General features: G+C 25.1%; 1 protein-coding gene across 5 annotated transcripts in view; it reads right to left on the reverse strand.

Moving 5' to 3' along the window:
• LOC105830987 (tyramine receptor 1) overlaps positions 1–21632 on the reverse strand; it is a 44989-nt gene that overhangs the window by 22425 nt on the left and 932 nt on the right. For 4 of the 5 annotated variants that reach the window (XM_036285558.1, XM_028189382.2, XM_036285564.1 and 1 more), the window contains exon 2: positions 20934–21382. The gene's annotated coding sequence lies outside the window, so the exon portion shown is untranslated. The remainder of the gene's footprint in view (positions 1–20933; positions 21383–21632) is intronic. The other variant, XM_028189383.2, reaches the window with a different exon arrangement.

Consider the following 21632-nt stretch of genomic DNA (forward strand, 5'->3'; position numbering starts at 1 on the left):
TTATGTTTAATTTAATTTTATATACCAGAAAAAGTAATAAACTTTTTAACAGTAACAATAACTGAAAGTTACTTTTACTACACGATAACGAATAACCTAATTATTTTTAGAAAGTAATTTTTCTAATCCTAACACACACACACACAAACACAAAATAAAAACATCGTACAATATAAAAAGGTCGTATCCATAATAAAGTATCACACCAACATAGTATCACCTGTTTCGTGATTTGTGCCGTAAAAAGTGCATAATATGCATTGTGCAACACCAAAACTTTTTTTTATGATAATATATTCATGTGGAATATCTTCAGTTTCACATTTTTTTCTTATTCATACTTTTACAGTCACGTATATCAAAAAAATATTCAATTCAGAAATATTAAAAAGTACTGAAGAAAGTAGCTATAAAGTAGAAAATAAAAAGACGATTTTTGGAAAATGGTAGAAAGACGTTTTGTAATAATGTATAAAAGCAGAAAATTGCTGTTTTTTTTAATATAAATTACAAATGCTGCAGCTTTCAAAAGCCGATTGAATGTTCTGCACGTTGTGAGTTAATCAGTTTTTCACTTTCGTCACGTATCACATCTATTCCTAGCGAAGAGAGTTTGAATTTCACTTAACTCGAGTTTACATCCGCGCCGGAGAAAAGATTTAAATTACGTCGTACGGTAATACGAGTGCACTAAGTAACAACTTCCAACAACGCTAAGTTACATACTCGTGATATGTATCGCATTTTTATTTTTAAGCCATATGAAATATCATTGACAAGAAATACCATCGAGTTATGGTAGAAAATATCCTAAAGATTGCTCTTCAAATTATAATATCAAAGTTCTCTGACAATGCCGAAAAAGCATGTGCGGTTTTCTTTCAAAAGGCTCCGAATAGAACTCCGACGGTTTATATCGCAATTTGTATGACCAAACTTTTTGTTCCGCGAGGGTCTCTCTTCTTGTGAAATTAGCGGAGTGTCTAATTGACCGACTTTTAGACTAACCACAATTCACAAGATCCATCCTTGAATCCACAAAGTATAACTCTTTCTTGCCTTAAAAATGACTAGTTATGCAAAATATCTCGTCACTATCTTATTATATTTATCTTCGTTTATGTATCGTATGTATACATAATTATTTATTTATATGTGTATATACATATGTATGTATATATGTATATGTATGTATAATTTTTTACAAATCTAAAATTTTTGTGTTATCTTAAAGACAAAATTCACTCAACAATTAGCAATTGAAAATTGAAATAAGTAATATTCTTCACTAAATTTTATATTAATTTTAGTTTTACTTACATTTTAATTTTAAAATAATTCGATCTAATTTTAAAAATTGCAATAAAAATGGATTTTAGTTAAGTAAATTTTATTAATTTACGATAAAAGGAAATTAAATAAAAATTAATGAAAGAAATCATAGCTAAAATAACTTACTTAATGGAAATATTTTATATATTTAACACATAAGTTGTATCTCACATTTAATGACACTATTTTTGTCTGCTGTTTTATTTACTGTTGCAGTCTTGTAAACTCACATGATATTCAATGCATACTAGTCTATGTCTCTTCCATTTATGTCGGATCTATTATCGGGTTACTCGATAAAGCCTTATACGCGCGCAAGGTAAAAAAATTCGTGTACTACGATTTCTATAGACATGCATTAAAAAATAAAATAAAATAAAGAAAATAGAAATAAAATAGAAATAAATACAAATAAAAAGAAAGGTTTTGCTTGGGTATCTTTAAATTGAAATAAAATTTTTAAATAATACAGTAGAACATATTTATAAGTAATGTCAATTATTTATACACATATATTTTTAAACTAACTTTTATGCAAAATTATTATGTTTAAATTTATTGTTAATTTGTTATTATCAATAATAACAAACCGATATTTTAAACAAATTCACATATTTATATAATTGACATAAAACATATTTGCGACAGAGAATTATGAATACATCATATTATCATGTAGTTAATGTAATATTGACAAATTATGAACTTTACTAATATGCTAATACATTGCTATTAAATTGATGCATAGTACAACGAAATCACAAATTATGTAAATTTTCCGTAACAACAAATATGCGTATCAAGCAGTGGTAGCTTTGGATTTGCGGATTTGCCATATCGGAAAATATACGAGTTCGTGTTAGCGGATGTATGTACAAACATATTACTACGGAACATACTTATACGAATATATATAATAGGTGATAACAGTTATCCATGCTTTAACATTGTAACATCATCTGAATTAGCATATAGAGTAAAATGCAAAATTGCTTTCTTCACTAAAATCAAATTTATGGTGGATGAGGTAATACGCAAGCTTCCGTAAGTGAAATATTATGAATGCAAAATGATTGTGGAAACAATTTCCAAAAAGCGCATGGAAGACATTTATTTTTAATTAATACTCTGGGAAGGATAGTTTTCCCAGAATACAGTTATAACACACTTTGGAGCCCACGATTAAATAATCAAATTATTTGGATTGCTTGTAACTCTAGTTTTATATTTATTTTTTTTTTCAAATTAATCCTGTATTAACTAAAAATTACAATTAGCTATTCTATTTGTTTCAAAGATTTTTAAGTTACTAGTCAAATTAGTTCCGTCAATATTCAGTTACGCAAAGATTTATTTAAGTAAGACACTAACCAAAATCCAAAATATTAAGTCATTTAACTACAAAAAAAAGATCAAAATTTTTCGCACAATAGGGATAGACGAACAATCCAAATAATTTGATTACTTAATCGTGGGTCCCAAAGTGAGTTATAACCGTATTTTGGGAAAACTATTTTTCCTAGAAATATGTTAAAAATTTGCAAATTGTTAAATTTAAACATGTATTTTTATCATTCTCTATTTTATATTGTCGTAAAAAATTATATAATTAAAATTACGTAATTACTGATGCACTAAAAAAAACATTTACTAAATTGAAATAAATATTTTTTCAAATAGTACTATGCAGAAGTTTTGTAAAAAATAAATAATATTTATTTCAAATAAGATAATATTTTCTATAATTTAGAAAATGTATTATACATTTTGTATACATTTAGTTTAGAACATGTATTCTTATACATTTTCTAACTCATAAAAAATATTATCTTATTTGAAATGAATATTTATTTTTTACAAAACTTCTGCGTGGTACTATTAAAAAAAATATTTATTTCAATTTAGTAAATTTTTTTTCAGTGTGGTACAAACTAGCGTTATTCTTTAAACAATAAAAGAATAATATAAAATTGGAAATTTTAATATTTTTATAGTATATTTATAATTCAAAGGATAACATTTTTATTATTTTAAAATTTACTGAAATACAATAAAAATTTTAAACCAAGTATTATAATAGATTTTGAACTTAGTAATTAACTGTCACTCCTATCTCCTCTAGTTAGTATTACTTACTATTCGCTACGAGTATAGAATGTTTAATGCATACGACAACACTTTACTTAAACAATACAACGTATATTACATGTACTTAACGGAAACTGCTTTGTCGCGAATTGGATGTGACGAAAATGGTTGTGGCGAAACGGAAGCGACAAAAGGGCTGCATTGACTTAAATGTTATTTCTTAGTAACACGTGTCTTCAGAAAATGCCTTCATGTTATCATCACGGGAGTGCATATAAATTTAAATTATTTTTCCATTATCGACGTTATCGTGTCGTCTACAAAGTGTTTCAATAGAATATGATAACAAATTTTACAAAAAGTTTGTAAATGATCAATAATAATAAACGTAAAACTTTCCGATGGAAATAATGGAAATAATGGTAATATAAGCTTTAATAATATTTCCCCATCTACTCAACTTGTTTTGCACAAAGGACATACCGTATTATTTTATCTTTGATTTAGTTTTATATTTCTATTTTTTATTTTTTGTATATTCAATCAATCATTTCTCTTTTTATATATAAATATTGAGTTATTAATGTGGCAACCTTTAATCAATCAGAATTTATCCATATAAATTACACGATTGGCAATCAATAGACATAAACAAAAAAAAAACAAAATCACAACTATTTGTGAGGTTTATATTTCTTATTTTTATTTTTTTAAATTTTATTTAACAATCTATAATTTTTATGTAACTATTGTATTTATATTTGACCATTAAACAACCAGTTGTCAATATAACCGACAATATCAATTAGACTTAATATCAATTTTTAATTCAGTGCTGATACAAATTATACTCACAATACGTGACAAGATTAGCAAGCATCAAATCAGTCAATTAACAATCAACGTAAAATATTACTTGACAAATGTAATTGAATAACTGGATTCGTTTAAAATCGGATGCATTATTCTCTCATGCTTTATTTTACTTTTTGACATTTATATTTCCTCGTGTTTTATTTTTTATTTTTTCTTCTGTCGGCCATTTTTTAATATGTATGTGAAAAATATCAAACTGTCAGTAAGACATCAAACATTGATTTATTTATATACTTAAGGTATGCAAATGAATCAATCGCACACGACCCGTATCAGAAAATCAGAATCAATTTATTTCAGAAAAAGAACTAAAGCAATGCTCATAAAATATCTTTTAGTCATATTCCTTTTAAAATACAAATTAACTTTGTAAATATAAAATACATTTTGCTTATTTCTTAAAACTGCTCTTGTAATATACATTTATGTGACGTGTAAAACATAATGATCATTTATCTATTCAGACTTTTTAAGATTCTCTACTTTCAAAAATAATTAATGTGTACCTAAAACTCGGAGTAATCTATTCTAAATAAAATGTATTTTAAATAAAATTTCTAAGTAAATCCTTTACTTCTTACTAGATATCCGCAGACATTTTAATATCCAACCGTGCCATCAGAGTTTCTAAATAGAAAATTATTTCTTTAAGGATATTAACTAAAGAAACTCTCAAGGATGAAGGAAATTTGCACGAAAATCTAATAACAAGCAATATTTCGTATTTAGCCTTTGTGTGAAACAGTTGACGTATACATAACTACAATTTTTAAAATTTTAAACATCGTTTTTCTACGACAGTCTTTTCTAGATTTTGACGGAAACGACGCGATGAGAATTCCAAATCCAGGAACATGGTAAAAGTGTTTTACGCCTTTTCCGCCGCTAAATGAATATTTACATTTATACTTCGTAAAGTATATTCTTTTTTAATACAAAAAGTATACACATACGCGTCATATGATACATATAAATTTATGTATTTTAATGTAAATCCGTGGAATTTTTATGTTTGCATTATACTTCGTCACAGAATAATTAGGCTGTCTTTATATTTAATTTGGAAGTTATCGCCTTTGCGTTTTCCGCCAAACATGTAAATGTAGCGAGGGACATTTTGACGAGAAAAAATGATATACCAAAAGCGTCAAATGCAACGATTGGTTGCCGCATGTTCGTGCAGATCAGCATGTAAAAATTGTGCAGAGGGAAACTGCAAAATCCCTGCAGGCTTTCGTTCACATCCGATGATAGAAATTCTGACTGCACAGTGTCATCGTGCGATTATTTTTGTAAAAAAAGGTTTGAAAAATGGTGATATATACTATGGCAATTCTTATGGTAAGTGAGCGATTGATTCTTTGTCGTACTACTACTTCAGATTTATATTTACTCTTATACAATTTAATATATAGTTTACTTTTAATATTTTTATAGTTATTGTTATTGAGTATCTAAGTCTAATACAGCTTATTTAATTAATTATTTTTTAAATATTCTATTTACGAAGATATTAAAATTAACGAAGTAAGACTAATATTTTTACTTTAATCACTCACAAAATAAAACATATTTTTTATATCTATAGTATATTTGTAAATAATAAATACATTTCTTAACTCTAACATTGTGCATTATTATATGAATATATAAATATAATATGAATATAATAAAATCTGAATTAGAAAAGAACAAAAAAATAAACATTATCTTTTAATTCAATTTTACAATAATTATTATTCACAAAAACAAAATCGTTCAAGATTTATTTAACTGTTAAACTAATATGTTAAATAATATATACTGTTAAAATAATATATACTGTAAAAGTAATGTATACTTGTTAAATTTTGCAATACATTTTTATATAACAAAAGTGGCTTTTATACCCACTGTATCATAAGTTTTTGTTACATTAAATAAACGCACTGCTGCCTATTCTAATTCCACAACCTTATTTTATCTATTTCCGTCAGACATTTTTGAAATATATACTCTAGGTAATAAATTTAAAAGTAGACTTTATTAAATACTAGATCTTAATTGGCTCAAAAATCTTATTTAAATTTAGTCATTGCAAAGTTTTTAAAAAAAAATTTTTGTTTTTTTTTGTCAAAAAACATTTTAAATATATATCAGTTTTTTATTAAATATATTACCATATTACATTCACATTGATCATATTATCACATGTGTTAATTAAAATTTTAATTAATTAAAAATAATATGGCTTCACAGATCGTCCTTTTTATTAAAAAAAAAGAATCATTAAGTATGAACGCTAATTGAATTTAAAAGAAAAAGATATAATAACATCAAATAGCATATTAATTAAAATGTTATCTACTTAAATCTATGCCAATAATGTCATAAAACGATCTTTGTCATTAATAGTAGATTCTTGAATGCCTCACAGTCGATAGCGAAACGAAATATACGTAACGTCGATAATGGGTATCCTGTATGCAGGTTGAGTCTGTACGTATATTTTACTATAGAAGTTCTATGTACCCCATTACGGCACAAATAAAGCACAGAAACGTGCGAAACGACAATTCTGCACACAACAGTGAGGCAACTATTATGTTCTTTTATGTGGAATTTTCTTCGTATTTTCCTTCAAATAAAATGTATCCTACTACATTAAAAATCAATATCATAAATTATTTCGCAATTACACTTAATAAATGGATAACATGGCAAAAATTGCAATAATGTAACGATTTATAGCTGCATTATTTATATTTTTCATGATATCTGTATAAATTCTATCGGAATTTTATGATTTTAAAATTTATGTTAGTAAAAAAATAACAACAGAATTATTTTCCATGTTTTTGCACAACTTTTAAAAAATTAAAAAATATTTGATAGAAATTAAAAACTATAAGCTCAACGATTTTATTAAAATACAAAAAATAAACAATTGATTTTCAAAAATATTATAATGTATTCAGACTTTGTAATTAATAAATTTATTCATTATATTATAATTGATAAAAAAGCTAATTATTATAACAAATAAAAACGTAAAATTATAAAGTAAAAATTAAAATATTTAGTTTTGTAAAATATAATTTTAATAAATTTTCTTTGCACGCTTTCCTTATATACATGTGTATACATATATTTTTAAAATTTCATGTTATTGAAAATTTTTTATTCGTTTGCGTTCTTATAATAAAAATCAAATTATTTAAATTATATTCAAGAAACAATTTAATTCAGCTAAAGCGTGCTTTATTTATAGTACTACAAATTAAATTAAATTTTAATTTATCTATATCACACATCTGATTACATTAATATGCATCACGAATTGTGTGTGACATTTGTTGTAGTCATATAGTATATGTATATTTTTTTAAATCAATTATAAATGTAAACTGTTTAAAAATACTGCAAAACAAAATTATTTTAGTTCTTTTAATTAGTCATTTATAGTTAGACAAGAATAAACTGATCCTGATTGCATTTTGCAATACATATGAAATTACACAATTGCAATATAATAATAAAATAAACAATTTTAATTCACAAAATTGGTATTATATTCGTCAGTCTTTAAATTAAAAATATTATAAGACTAAACAACTAATTTTCAAAAATATTACAATTTAAGCGGGTTTTGTAATTAATAAATTCAATTAGTAGCTACACATTTGCTAAAATGCGATAGTTTACGTCGCACTTTTGTACACCGCTGTCAGAAGTCGCAATTAACTTGCCGAAAATGCCTATTACCGCGACAAATACATGATTACGTAATTGCAAGTGCTCGTCGCACATTGTCGCACATCTAACACATCTACGTACAAAAAAAAGATTTGTAAAGAATGCTAAAGCGACAATTTTAATGCTGTACTTTTGTAGAGATTTATATTAGCATGCACTGACATTTGTAGTATTTTTATGAGTTTCATTAACGCTCGTTTTTTTATTGGTATTTTCGTGCAAGGTTCCGCAATGCAAACAGGAGCAAAAGAAGAAAAGTCTGCTAAATTACGAAGCTGCACACATTTGATTTGAACCTTGAGCCACAATTAAGCGCGTCAGAACCTGAATATTTGAAATCAAGGAAAATCAAGAAATGCTTTTCTCAATCAAGTTTTTAACTCCACTCGTCATCACACACACACAATACACAAAAACATTTTTATTAAATTTATTCTCACTACTTCTATTGGTATCTTCTATGTAAATACAAATAATAAGAAGACAATAGTATTATCAAATTTAAGTAAGTGATAAAAGAATATTAATGATAGAGTGATTAATAAAAGAGTTCATAATTTATCATATTTTTATTGTTCATTATATATGCATATACATGTATATATACCATAAGATAAATTATGCAAAAGAAATAGAGATTGATGTTAAAATCACTCTTAAAATTAAAAATTTTATATTTATAAAAAAATTTTGCAACTTATATTATTGCGCTGTATAATGATGATATATATTTTAATAAAATATTAAAAACACGGCCAATAAAAACACCCAAAGACAAAAAATATTACATTTTACATGACAGAAAATAAAACTAATAAAAATATGACGTACATTAAATACAAAATGCTATTCAATATTAGCAAAAAAGCTGCATAATTTATGAAATATAGAATAAAAAAACGTAAGAAATCAAATAATAAATTTTATTTTAAAAATATTAAAATAATTATATATACACTGAGAAAAAAAATTGATTCAACAAAACGTTTAATTGCGAGCTGCCAACAAAAGATATACTTGATATAACAATATTTGCTGTTAATTCAAGTACAATGATATTGATTGAACTATGTATTTATATTGCAATACCATATGTGTTGTATTAAATATATCTTTTGTTGGCAACCCGCAATAAAAAATTTTGTTGAATCAATTACTCTTTTTCTCAGTTACACACACACACACACACACACACACACACACACACACACACACACACACACACACACCACACACACACACACACACACACACACACACACACACACACACACGTGAAACATCTCATGTGTTCACATTAATAATTTATAATCACTAATTTAGTTAATCCCATATTCAAAGAAAAAAAAGTTAAATAAAATAACATAATTTAAAAAATTTTTGTTTTAAATTAATTCTTAAGCTCTTACGAGTTTTAAAATAAAAACAAAGTGTTATAATATATTAAAAATTTAACATAACATATGTGCATATAAATATTTATATAAAATTTATTTAATTTTGTTTTAGAACCATATGCATGAGAAAAAGTTATTATATGGAAAATTCATAACTAATTTTTTATTATGAAACTGTTTAAAACCTTATATTAAATACATGTTGCAATTAATACTTTCAATACGTTAAAAATTAATGAAAGAATCTTATTTTCTCTCTTTTTTCCTGTTATTTCATATTAATAACAATGTACCAAATTTCACGTTAGAGTTTGATAAAATCTACGATTTAAAGTTTTTTTCAGACAACGTATTTCGTGGTTTCCTTTTTTCACCTTATATCTGATAAAACTTTTTTCTTTCTTTATGTATGATATCTCATTTTCTCCATCTCGTCATCTCGTAGCGGTTGGAACGAGATAGAAAACTGAGTGCAAACTATACTATGAAAAATAAGAAAAATATGTTTATCAAATAATCCCTTTTTTAATGAATTGGATGACTTCAAATATTATCAAAGCAATCTATTGATTCAACTTTGTATATTCGCAGCTATACTCCGAATACTACAAATATACTACATAATATACATTTTTAAATTAATAGTAAATAATTAACATTAATTAAGTAACACTAACAAAGGATTAAAACCAAGTGTCTTTTTCTCGTGGTAAAAAATACATGTCATTGTCTATAGTATATTTCAATATAATCAAAGCTTATTACAATTGGAAAGAGACACTTGATTGTGTTCCCTTGTAAGTAATATCTATTGTACATAAAGTAGTAAATTATTAAATTTTTATCGACAAAAAATTACTCATAAAAAATAAGTAAAAAGCTTTCTATTTTACTTAATATTATATATATTACACACACGCATGCACACACACACACGCGCGCGCGCATATATATGTGTATATATATATATAATCATTTTCTCCCAAAAAACATAATAAACATATTAATGAGACTTTATTTCGAGACATGAACTACATTGAATTTATGTAAGTGACTAAATAAGATGCATGTATACGTATATCCATACTTGCATTCATGCTGTATAACTTCGTAAATTCTTCTTTGTGCTGTACTAAACTTGGTATCGACAAAGCAATTGTCACGCACAACACATTAATTTACAGCAGCTAAACGATGCAGCCAGAGAAATAATTTTCACGTACACAATACCGCGTGACGAAACTTAGCGCGCATGTATTACGTCAAACTTATCTAATTTGCATGTGCTTTTGAAAGTTATGGTGGAAATTATGTGTTAAGCGAAAATTGAATACGAGGGCACATGACTGCCGTACGATCGTAAGCATATGTACAATCAATTGATGCATAATTGCTGGTGTGACCTTTTAGCTTTCCACGAAACTTATGACCGTGTCATAATTTCACACTTGCTCAACTCAAGAAACACATATGTTATTTCAATTGCAACTCATAAAATAATAAACATTATTTTAATAAAAAATAAACATACAGTATAAAATTTATAAAGTATCTCGACACACATTTATAAAAAACGAAGGAGATTTTCAGATACATGTACAACATGATCATGACATTGTATCAAAAATTCAGTATAGATGTGATGGAAATTACGTTTGCAACAGCAAAATTCGATTTCTATCGAGAGGTATCGTGTAACGTTGAATCATAAATTATATTATTCGACAGGAGACTGAAAAGGTTGACACAAGAGAAGAAGTATCTATAAGTTTTCTAAAAGTTCGTATAATAAGAAAATCAAAATTTCTTTTTTCGTTAGCAACTCTGTTTCGATTAAGCAATTTTTTACTGTCAACTTTGAAGGACAGTTTTGAAACTATTAAAATTAAACTTTTAAGCTATTCAAACACAATAACTGTGTAAAGATTCATAAAAATAAAATATTGTATTTTTATATTTTTATCAATTATTATAATTTTCTTTACATTACATAAAACTTCAACTTTTTTCTTTAGAAAATAATAGAAAATTGTTACAATAATTTTATATAATCTTTTAAATTAAATATTTAAAAATTTATTTTCTTCTTTTGTTTAAAAAGATGGTAGATATAATGTAAACTATGTATCAACTTATAAAAAGATAAAATTATTTATGAATAAAGAAGATATAATAAAACATTATAGTTTTACATTACTTTTAATTAAAAATAAATATATTACTACGGATATTATTTTCAGATATGCAATATTATAAATTAAAAAATTATGAAAAAAGATGTCATTTTATATTGCTGTTAAAGAAAAAAATTATCCTTACGCTGCGCGCTGCTCGAAAGCTTTTTAATTAAGAAATGATGCACTGTTAGCTCATAGTAAAAGATGAGATATTTTAAATAACATCATATTCCACGAAATTCTTCATTCTATAAGTAAATTCTAAAAACAAACTTTTTATCACTTGATAATTTCTGTGCCAAACCTCAATTAAAAATTTATAAAATAGTTGTTACGTGCGCGGAATTTTACAAATTCTAACCCGACATCCTACTTTTTTTAATAAAGATATATATTATTTAATATTATTAGTTTCTACAGCGTGTACTTGTGTAGTATCTAGCACAGGAAGTGAAATGTAAAACGCACGCGTTCTACATCAAAATGTACTTTAGCTTTTTAGTATATAAGTGACATATTCGTCGCATTTATAATATAAAATAAACATAACACAACGATATATTTTTATTCTATTTAAAAGTAAAGTAAGAACACTTGTCAACTCGTTTAATTTGCTGAATAATATTGAATGTAGACCTTTTCAATTCAATAAAGCTTATTATTATTCAACAACAATGCAACACGTCAATTATCATGTAAACATGTGTATATTATGACATATCGTAAATTTGCATTACGATCGATTAAATTCTAATTTTAGTTTCTTATTGAAAGTAACTCAAAGCATAAATTATTAAATAACTAATTAAAATAAAAATCAAACTATTATATAACAGTACTCCTCATTATATTGCCAAACGTCATATAATTATAAAATGCCTTATATTATATAAAATTATATTATATTTAGAATTTAAATAAGGTAAGATAAATTAATTAGGTGTACATAAATGTAACACGCTTTACTTTTCATAACAATACTTTATTTTTTTCTTTATATCACACGATTATATGTAAAAATTATATGTCTTTTACTTTGTAAAAATGCATATAACTGTACAAATGTTTTATTCCGATACATAATAACTCTGTAACATCATTTTTAATGTTAATTAAAGTATCATTTATAAATATAAAAAAAAATTTATAAATACAAATGCAGATTTCTTTTTCTCTTGATATTAATATTGTATACTAAATCTTCAAATGTCTAATCTTTTATTATTTGCAAAAAAATCCAAAATTATTAAATAATCATAATTATAAAATATATATAATAATGACGCATATACAATAATCTTGAGTGTAATAATCTGTCTAAAGAACAGTAATGTGACAGATGACTTTTCGTAACTATGACTACTTATCAAAATCAACCACGAAGATGATCTTTTCAGTATTTATTTAATTTAAAGTTCTCCCCGAAGAGCTGTTCTACTGCTTCTAAGATTATATTTCTTACTGCCACACTCTTGACGTGTTATATGAGTAACTCGTATGAAATTCTAGGACATCGTTTGTAGTTACTTCTTTTTCTATAACTTTCACGTATCTTGTAACTCTATATTCTAATATATAATATATAATATATATAGTACATATCTAAGAACTACATTTTAAGGATTTACTTCTTCAAATATCTGATTTGTTTCTCTACTTTAATTATTATATTTAAATTATTACTTAAACTCTAACGTAAAATCTATATTATTGTAGACTGAATTATTTGTTATAAATTTTTTACTATTTAGATTACTTTATTAATATTATCAATTTAAATAAAAAGAACATATTATATAAAGTTTGATAAATGTATGCAATATGGAAATATTTATATTGCACATTAACAATTATCAATTGTAGACACAATTGCAAAATATAAATATTCTATTTTAAAGTTCTGTTAAAGCTTTTTTATGTTATATTATGTATATTATGTATTATACACGCTTCTAAATTTTTTAAATCTTGTAGAACAAAAAATCATTAAAAAATTACACTACTTATCTCAATTTTTATTTTGTAGGAAAAAGTTTTGATTCTTATTAAAGTGGCAAATTACACGGAGAATTGTACAAACTAAATTCTCATTCTTTTAAAGTAACGTTTTATTCTGCGAAATTCAGAAAGTATGTGTTTTTTATTAAGTATATTTTTGTATATATATAATATATGTCTAAATATATATTTACAAATTTCAATGTAAATACGTATACAACATAAAATATTTCTCATCACTTTTTAATTTTGTTTATTAAAGAAATAAGAAAAACTGTTATTGATTATTCATCGTACAAAAATGCTTAATGTAATCTCGACGTTAAATGCAATAATTAAAGATTAATCAAATTAAGGATTATAAATATTTTAAAAAACAATTGTAGTTTTTTATTTTATGTCTTTTGTGACAAGCACTGCCTTTATTTAAATCAATTTCTTTACTGCTGTAAAGATAGTTTACACTTGAATGGAAAGATTTCCCGTCAATCATTATATGCATATTTGGATTTTCTATTGTAAGTCCTCATTTATTTGTCTTTATTCTTCGCTTATCGGATTCTCTACTGCATAGTATTGTTTTATTTTATCATCCTTCAATTACGACAATGAACACCTTACCTTGCAATGAATATGTGTATATGTCATTTATTGCAAGTCTCTGTTACCTTTATTTAGTATATATAATCGATTTAGGTAACTTGTAGTTGCTATTATTTTTCTCATTTTCTATGAACGTAAATATCATTTATTAAGCACAATTTCCTTTATAAAATATTCAAAATATTTTTTACATATGTAGATGTAAATATTAACCGCTCATTTTAATATATTGTAATTAAATAGCAATGCGCTTGTGAAATTCTGAGCATTAACATGAAAATTAAATATCTAATTTATTAAAAATTTTTCTTATAATTACTTCTCAAAAGTTGCATCATGACATTTATTTAATTTAAAAAATGTTTTAATAATCAGAAAATGTCTATTGTATATAAAGAATTATTGCATTGTTATTAATAATTCCAATTAATAATATATTTTTTGTTAAAGTTACTTGTCACACATATATAATTTATTTTTTATTTATTTGTTTAGCATAAATCTTAAAACTAAATCTTATTATTGTAAATAAAGTAAAAATTTAATACGCAGAAAAGAGTACAATTTGTGTAATCAAAAGTGTTTCTTGAAATTATCAATAGTTGTTTTATGCTTCTTATAATGCAGTGCATATAAATTATTGAAATCTTGAACATGTCAATTATACATGCATGTATATTAAAACTTTTAACAAAATTTCGTGCAATTAAAACTATTGATTGTTGATAAAGTACTCAAATCAATCATCAATAACTTTCGAGCAAGTTGCACCTGCACCATTTCATGTACCACCTATCACAGAAAATCAATTGAAGAGCTTTATCGATAGGATAATTGCACTTAGCAACATTCCGTTCCTGACACGGCACCATCTCTATCCAATTTCTAATTCCTATTACAATGATTACACCCGAACTCCTTTTAAACTTATCAAATTTATTGTCATAAAGTTAATGAGATATGGATATAGCATCCGATATAATTCATATGAAAACGTTAAAAATTACTCAATGTTATTTGGCGGACAATCAACACTTATTTATACTAACATATATTCTAATTAATTAAATTTGTGTACTTTAGATTTTCTTATATTTAAATAAAATATTTTTGAAATTTTAATAAATGTTAATAAACGTTAGTTGGTAATTAATTAAAATTAATTTAACTTTGTGATTTTGAGAAAAACATTTGACAAAATACAAAAATTTATTTAAAAACATAATTTCTATATATTTTCTGAAAAATCGAAATTGTTTTATATAATTTGCTATCTTATACTTTGTTTTAACGTAGATTGAATTTTTCAATCTAAAATTGACTGCGTTTTATTTAGTTATTTAATCTACAAATAGATTTAATCAACTACGTTTCATTTCATTAAAAGAGATTTTAATATTATTATGTCCGCATAAATTGCAATAAATTATAATTTTATTGTCTTAATTAAATTGTTCTCTTTTTTTTCTATTTTATAATAAAATATTTTTAAATTTAATTATTAATATTTTTCAGAGAAGTACAGATAACGTCAATATAAATATTTACTTTTTTATACTTAATCAACTTTAAATATTACTATTTTATATTACAAAAAATTAAGTATTGTTTTATTTATAAAACATTTATTAATTAAACCTTATAAAATTGACATTACTTTAAAATTCCAGAAGCATCTTCAGTGATTCAGTATAATAAATCATACATTTTTCTTAGTAATAAGAAACTCCTCTTTATTCTTATCATGTCAAGTACAACTTTATACTTTAATATCCTAAAAAGAAAATATACTTGAAAATACATCGAAAGCATCTGCCATGTGTCAAACGAGTAATGGAACTTTGAGTATACTTCATTATCATCGTGTTTTAAAGTAAAATTGTTCTTAAACAGTATACACGTAAACACTATATGTGCTCTGCAGAGATTATTTTCTTCTACACTAAAAAAAGTGCTACAGCTACGAATAAAAACCAATGTTATAATATAAAAAACTAGACATCAACATTAAAACATGAAAAGCGAATAAGTGAGGTAAAATACTCTGTGAGGTAAAATACAAAAAACTAACACAACGAGGTGCAACTAACTGCTCTTGACTATGAAATAAAGCCAAAGATTTTTAAACAACTAACATCTACTAACTCAGCAATTCTTCAACACGTCGCATTGTTATTCTGTTTACTTCGCTCATTAAAACATCTCAAATGTAAAAATAAATCATCATTGTAAATGTAACGAATATTTGCACGATATATAAATTGAAGATTAGTTTGAATTGATGAAGAATGACATCGTAACTGATAAATCAGTATGCAAGAGAAAAATAGGAATTTTCAGCCTATTCCAGAGCAAGATCCGAAGTTTTTGTTCTTGAAATCAATACCTGATATAAGTTGACGTAAAACTCGTGTCTCGGTTCATAACTTATACTTCATAACACGAAGTCAATTTTCTTTGACAAATATATTACGGATAACTTTTGAAGTATAAATTATTAACACAAATAAATTTTTCGAAACGCACAATACATCCAAATCATATGTCCACTCTTTATCTTTACGATAAAATTTAAATAGAGAGAGAGAGAGAGAGAGAGAAAGAAAATTCATTAAATACTATTTTATTAATTATTATCAATCTATTATCTATTATCTATTAATGTAAAGTTAATTCTAAAAGATTGCAATATGGAATCTGTCGACAAGATTTTTAATATCCCACAAGTTAAGTTAGTTTATCTTTCTCATTGTTAACAATTCAATTTATTGACTACGATTTTATTAAATTAATTTTAACAATAATTTAATTTACAGGTACAAGAATATTTTAAATTTGTAAAAAATACGAAGGAAAAATTTTACACACACACACACACATCACACACACACACACACACACACACACACACACACACACACACACCCATTCTGTTCACAGTTCAACTTTTACTAAAAAATTAATTACAACAAGCCACATTGAATTATATTGTTCCACAATTTAAAATAATGACGAGCAATGTATTCTTTGTTGTACGTTTCATGTTACACAAAATACGAAATTTCTTAACAGAGAGTACTTTTCCGTGTCAACTATTTGAACTTGCATCTGGCACCTGTTATACGCCACACAACTGTAAACTAGAAATACATGACAACTATAAAAACTGACATGGTTGGTTTCATACAAAAGAAAAAAAAACAATATAAAATCTATATGTATCTGCAGAATCATTTTCTTCTATGTCTTCACGTTTATAAGTATTGCATTTTCATATATAAGTGCGTAATTATAAATAAGATAATGATTATCAAATTATGTTCTGTATAAAAACTGTGTTTTATAAAAGATAAAGTTTTTCATAACAAAAAAATATACTAAGGAAAGTATATTAAACAAAATATAAGATAAAATGAGTATGATGCAAATGAGTATGACGTTCAATGAAAGCAAGGCTGTGTCTAGAAATAATCCAGTACATCATAAAAGTAATACTTATATTACACTCGGCTTGTATCTTTATCGTATACATTTTTCTTCCAATTTCAAATTATCAAGCATATTGTGTCTTCAAAATAACAAATGTCATAAAGATATTTATTTTACCCAAAAAATTATTTTACACAACTTTAATACTTTTCAGAGATCGTAGACAAATAGTTCCCAGATGCACAAAGAAATAAATTATAGAGCTAAAAGAACTGCAGTGCAGATAACAGGGCTCACAAATTACCTCACAGTTAATAGCGTGATTTAAATGGATCAATTACATTTTCTAGTACAAATTGAGTTTATCCTTCTTGCTATCTCTAGCATGGAAAAAATGATACGCCATAATTTAACGAAGTTAAAACGATAAGAATTCCATCAGTTTTTCAGTAAAAAAGATTTCTACCAGTTAAATAATGTAATTTCTGCTTTCTTAAATTGCATTTCTTACACTTTAGTAAAGCTTTTGTGATTTTTTAGGGAAAGGAGAGAGAGAGAGAGAAAGAGGGGAAAGTATACATACATGTTATACATTATCTTTTAACAATTATAATATATCATTTTCAAACAATTTTTTGCTTTAATAATTAAAATTACAAATCAAAATTTTTGATTTACTTAAAATATAATTGATTTATTTTAACGGCGCTGTTAATTGCAATATTACTTATGTACACTATTATCTGCGATTTATTTTATCACAGTAATTTATTTTATTAGCATCTTTTGTTCCAGAAAATATAATATATTAATAAATTTTATTATATTTTTTGAAATTAAAATAAAGTTTTTTTTATATTTATTTTTATTCGTTGTGCCACTCTCTATTTCCCAGATCTCCATTTCCTTATTTCAACTTTTTTATTCTAATTAATGTGTTTCGCAATGCAGTTGTTGAATAACATTGATCCTTTAATTTCTATCAGCATGCATAAGTTTTCAGTTAATTATTAAGCAAGATCTGCACTAAAGTTTCTTGTAAATAAAACGAAGAACGATGACGGGATTAAATAGCGGAGAAACAAGGCAAACTTAGGAGTACGAAGAATAGGAGTAAGCAAATTGAGTTGTTTGTGCAGTTGTGGTCCAAGTTCGTGAAAACATACTGTTCAAGTAACGTTGGACATTACGGAGGCGACAGTAATAAATTTACAGTAATTCTTCAAACACTCGATGAGCATGCGATGAGCGATTTTGCATAAAAGTACGCGCCTTTCATGTAAATGTCGGTCTTTCGTGCTCGAATCCCTCGCATATTGATTTTAATTCAAACTTATTCACAAAATTGTATCATTAATGACGAATTGTTCGCGAGGCTGACGATCTCTCATGAAATTTTAAATGCATTTTATAATTAATTTGTTCTAAGAATAATTGTAATTAGTAATTATTGTAATTACGATCCGCGCACAGCAGAGATTGGTTCACAAAATTTATATTTGTTTACCATGTTCACTTGTGAATAATAACAAAGCCAATTTGCAACAATTATTTTCGTGAAACAATTTTACTCGAGGTCTATTTACTATCTACAGTATCGCTTCTCGACTCAGTATTCCGATTCTTCTTAAGTAAACGGAATGCCAACGCCAGAGCCTCTGATAATAGATAGAAATTCCTCGAATACTAGAATGCAATCTCATTTCAAATTCGCATAAAAGCAATCGAGGCTACAAAGCTCAATTTCATTTCGCGACACCTGTTACAAATTTTAGCCATAAAATTGTTTATTATAGACTACTAAATCTCTTGGTCACGCTATGCTTTCGACGCTAGGACAATGAAATTTGCATGTACAGTCTGCCAGCGGAACAACAAAGAAAATATGAAAATTGTATTACGGTGTAATATTCTAACATGATGGTTTTCCCACGGGTTACTCCGCTTATCCGATTAATTATGCGCAAGCCAAAAGTAATTCAATTTATGTAGTAATAAAGAGCACATGCAAAACTATGGTCAGTGTTCCGGTTAGAAGTTTGTTGACCATAATCATGCCTGTTTCAAATTCAAGCCCATATATTTACTTTTATTTTCTAACTAAGAAGTTAAAAAGAGTTAAATATTTTAATCAGGGTCGGGAAATAATAATATTTGATGTTGCTTGTAATGTAATTACTTGTAAGGCAACCATTATCATTATTTTTTTCGGTAACAATCATTATCTTTTTCTCTCTGTAACGGTAATGATGTCGTTACATTTTTACAGTAACGGTAACTAATTTAGTTATTACTTTTTTAATTTATTATCTTTATCGATTTTTTATTCAGTCGATTCGCGCACCTTTCTTTAACGCGCAATATATACTATACAGTGATCAAGATCAAATTACGTGCATTAAATTAATTATATATATTATTTAATTTTAAATATATTTCAATATATATATATATATTTAATTTATATCTAATATATATTTCAAATATTAAGAAATACTTTGTACTTTTTATCTTGTACTGCATTCCAATAGTCATTGACCGTACTAAAAATTTATCGTACATATACAATGTAAATTATATATTTTTCTGTACTAGCAATAAATACTAGAATTTATTCTTAATAACAATATTAGTAATAAAAAATAATTTTTATATAAAATTTGCGTTTATAAATTATGATCAAACTTTCTATAAAGATAAGTACTAGCTAAAAAGTACAGATGTCGTATTTTTTTATTATAAAAGTATATATATATGTATATATATATATATATATAATTTTTTTATTATAAAAGTAGTATAATATAATTTTCAAATTTGATATCCTATCTTTTAGCATTATAAAAAGTAACCAAAAAATAACGAATCTCATTACTTTCTAAATGACTGTAACTTAATATTTTATTAGGTACAGGATTCCCAACCCTGATTTTAATGTCATCGACAAGAAATTGACAAAAAATTTATAGTATCTTCTTTTGTATTAATTATGTAAAACATTACTTTAAAAATTGTAATATTTACAAATAACTAATAAATTTTAATTAGTTATTTGTATTTATGTAAGATGTTTCTTCTTTAATACTTCTCTTTCAAAATTTTAAAATACTTTATATAATCAAGAACATAATTAATAATATAATTTATGTAAAATTATATATATTATTTTAAGAACTTCTAAACTTATTAAAAATCTGATAAGGTAATATAAATCTGGATACACAGATTTCAACTATATGTATATACTGACAACTTATAAATATATTATAATAACATTAAGTATCTGTACAAAACTTACCAGATGACACAGCCAGATTCACATGTATTGATGTGACAATTTATTTAATGTTTATTTCGGAATTTATTTCACTTTGTTATAATAAAGTCAATTTAAGATTAATTACGTTGTTAACACTATGTAATAATCTTATATGGTTAAATGCAATTAATCAATTTAGTAAGTATCATATAACATTTATTCCCGCAATAAATGATGCGTGAATGTTATAATCGACGCATATACGTCGCGTTAATTGTTCATGTTCTTCTGCCTTACAAGACTTCATTAATTAAAATGTTCATTATATAGCAAGATGCTTAAAAGCCAACGTCAAACGTGCCGTGTGTCATCTATAAAATATAGTCTCATATAATATCGCATATTTCGCATTATAAACACGTAATATGTAATATCCGGAACACCGACACCTTCAATGCGAAAATCAGCGCGGAAAGAGAAGTGCACATCTAAACATAAGAACCAATTGCGATTAATTTTAAGTAATACATATATAAAAAAATAGTTTTGTACAATGTTTAATTTTTAATTTCAGTATTATTTAATTTAATATTTAAAGTAATTTATTTTATGTATTAATTTATGTATGTATCTTTATTTTAGACTAAAAATTAATTGATAATGCACAATTGAAAATTAATAAATATTATTAGATCTTTGACGCACTTTTCATTCACTATTTATCATCAATTTTATGTT

This window comes from Monomorium pharaonis, chromosome 1 (assembly GCF_013373865.1).
Source record: "Monomorium pharaonis isolate MP-MQ-018 chromosome 1, ASM1337386v2, whole genome shotgun sequence".
NCBI classification, from domain to species: Eukaryota; Metazoa; Arthropoda; class Insecta; order Hymenoptera; family Formicidae; genus Monomorium; species Monomorium pharaonis.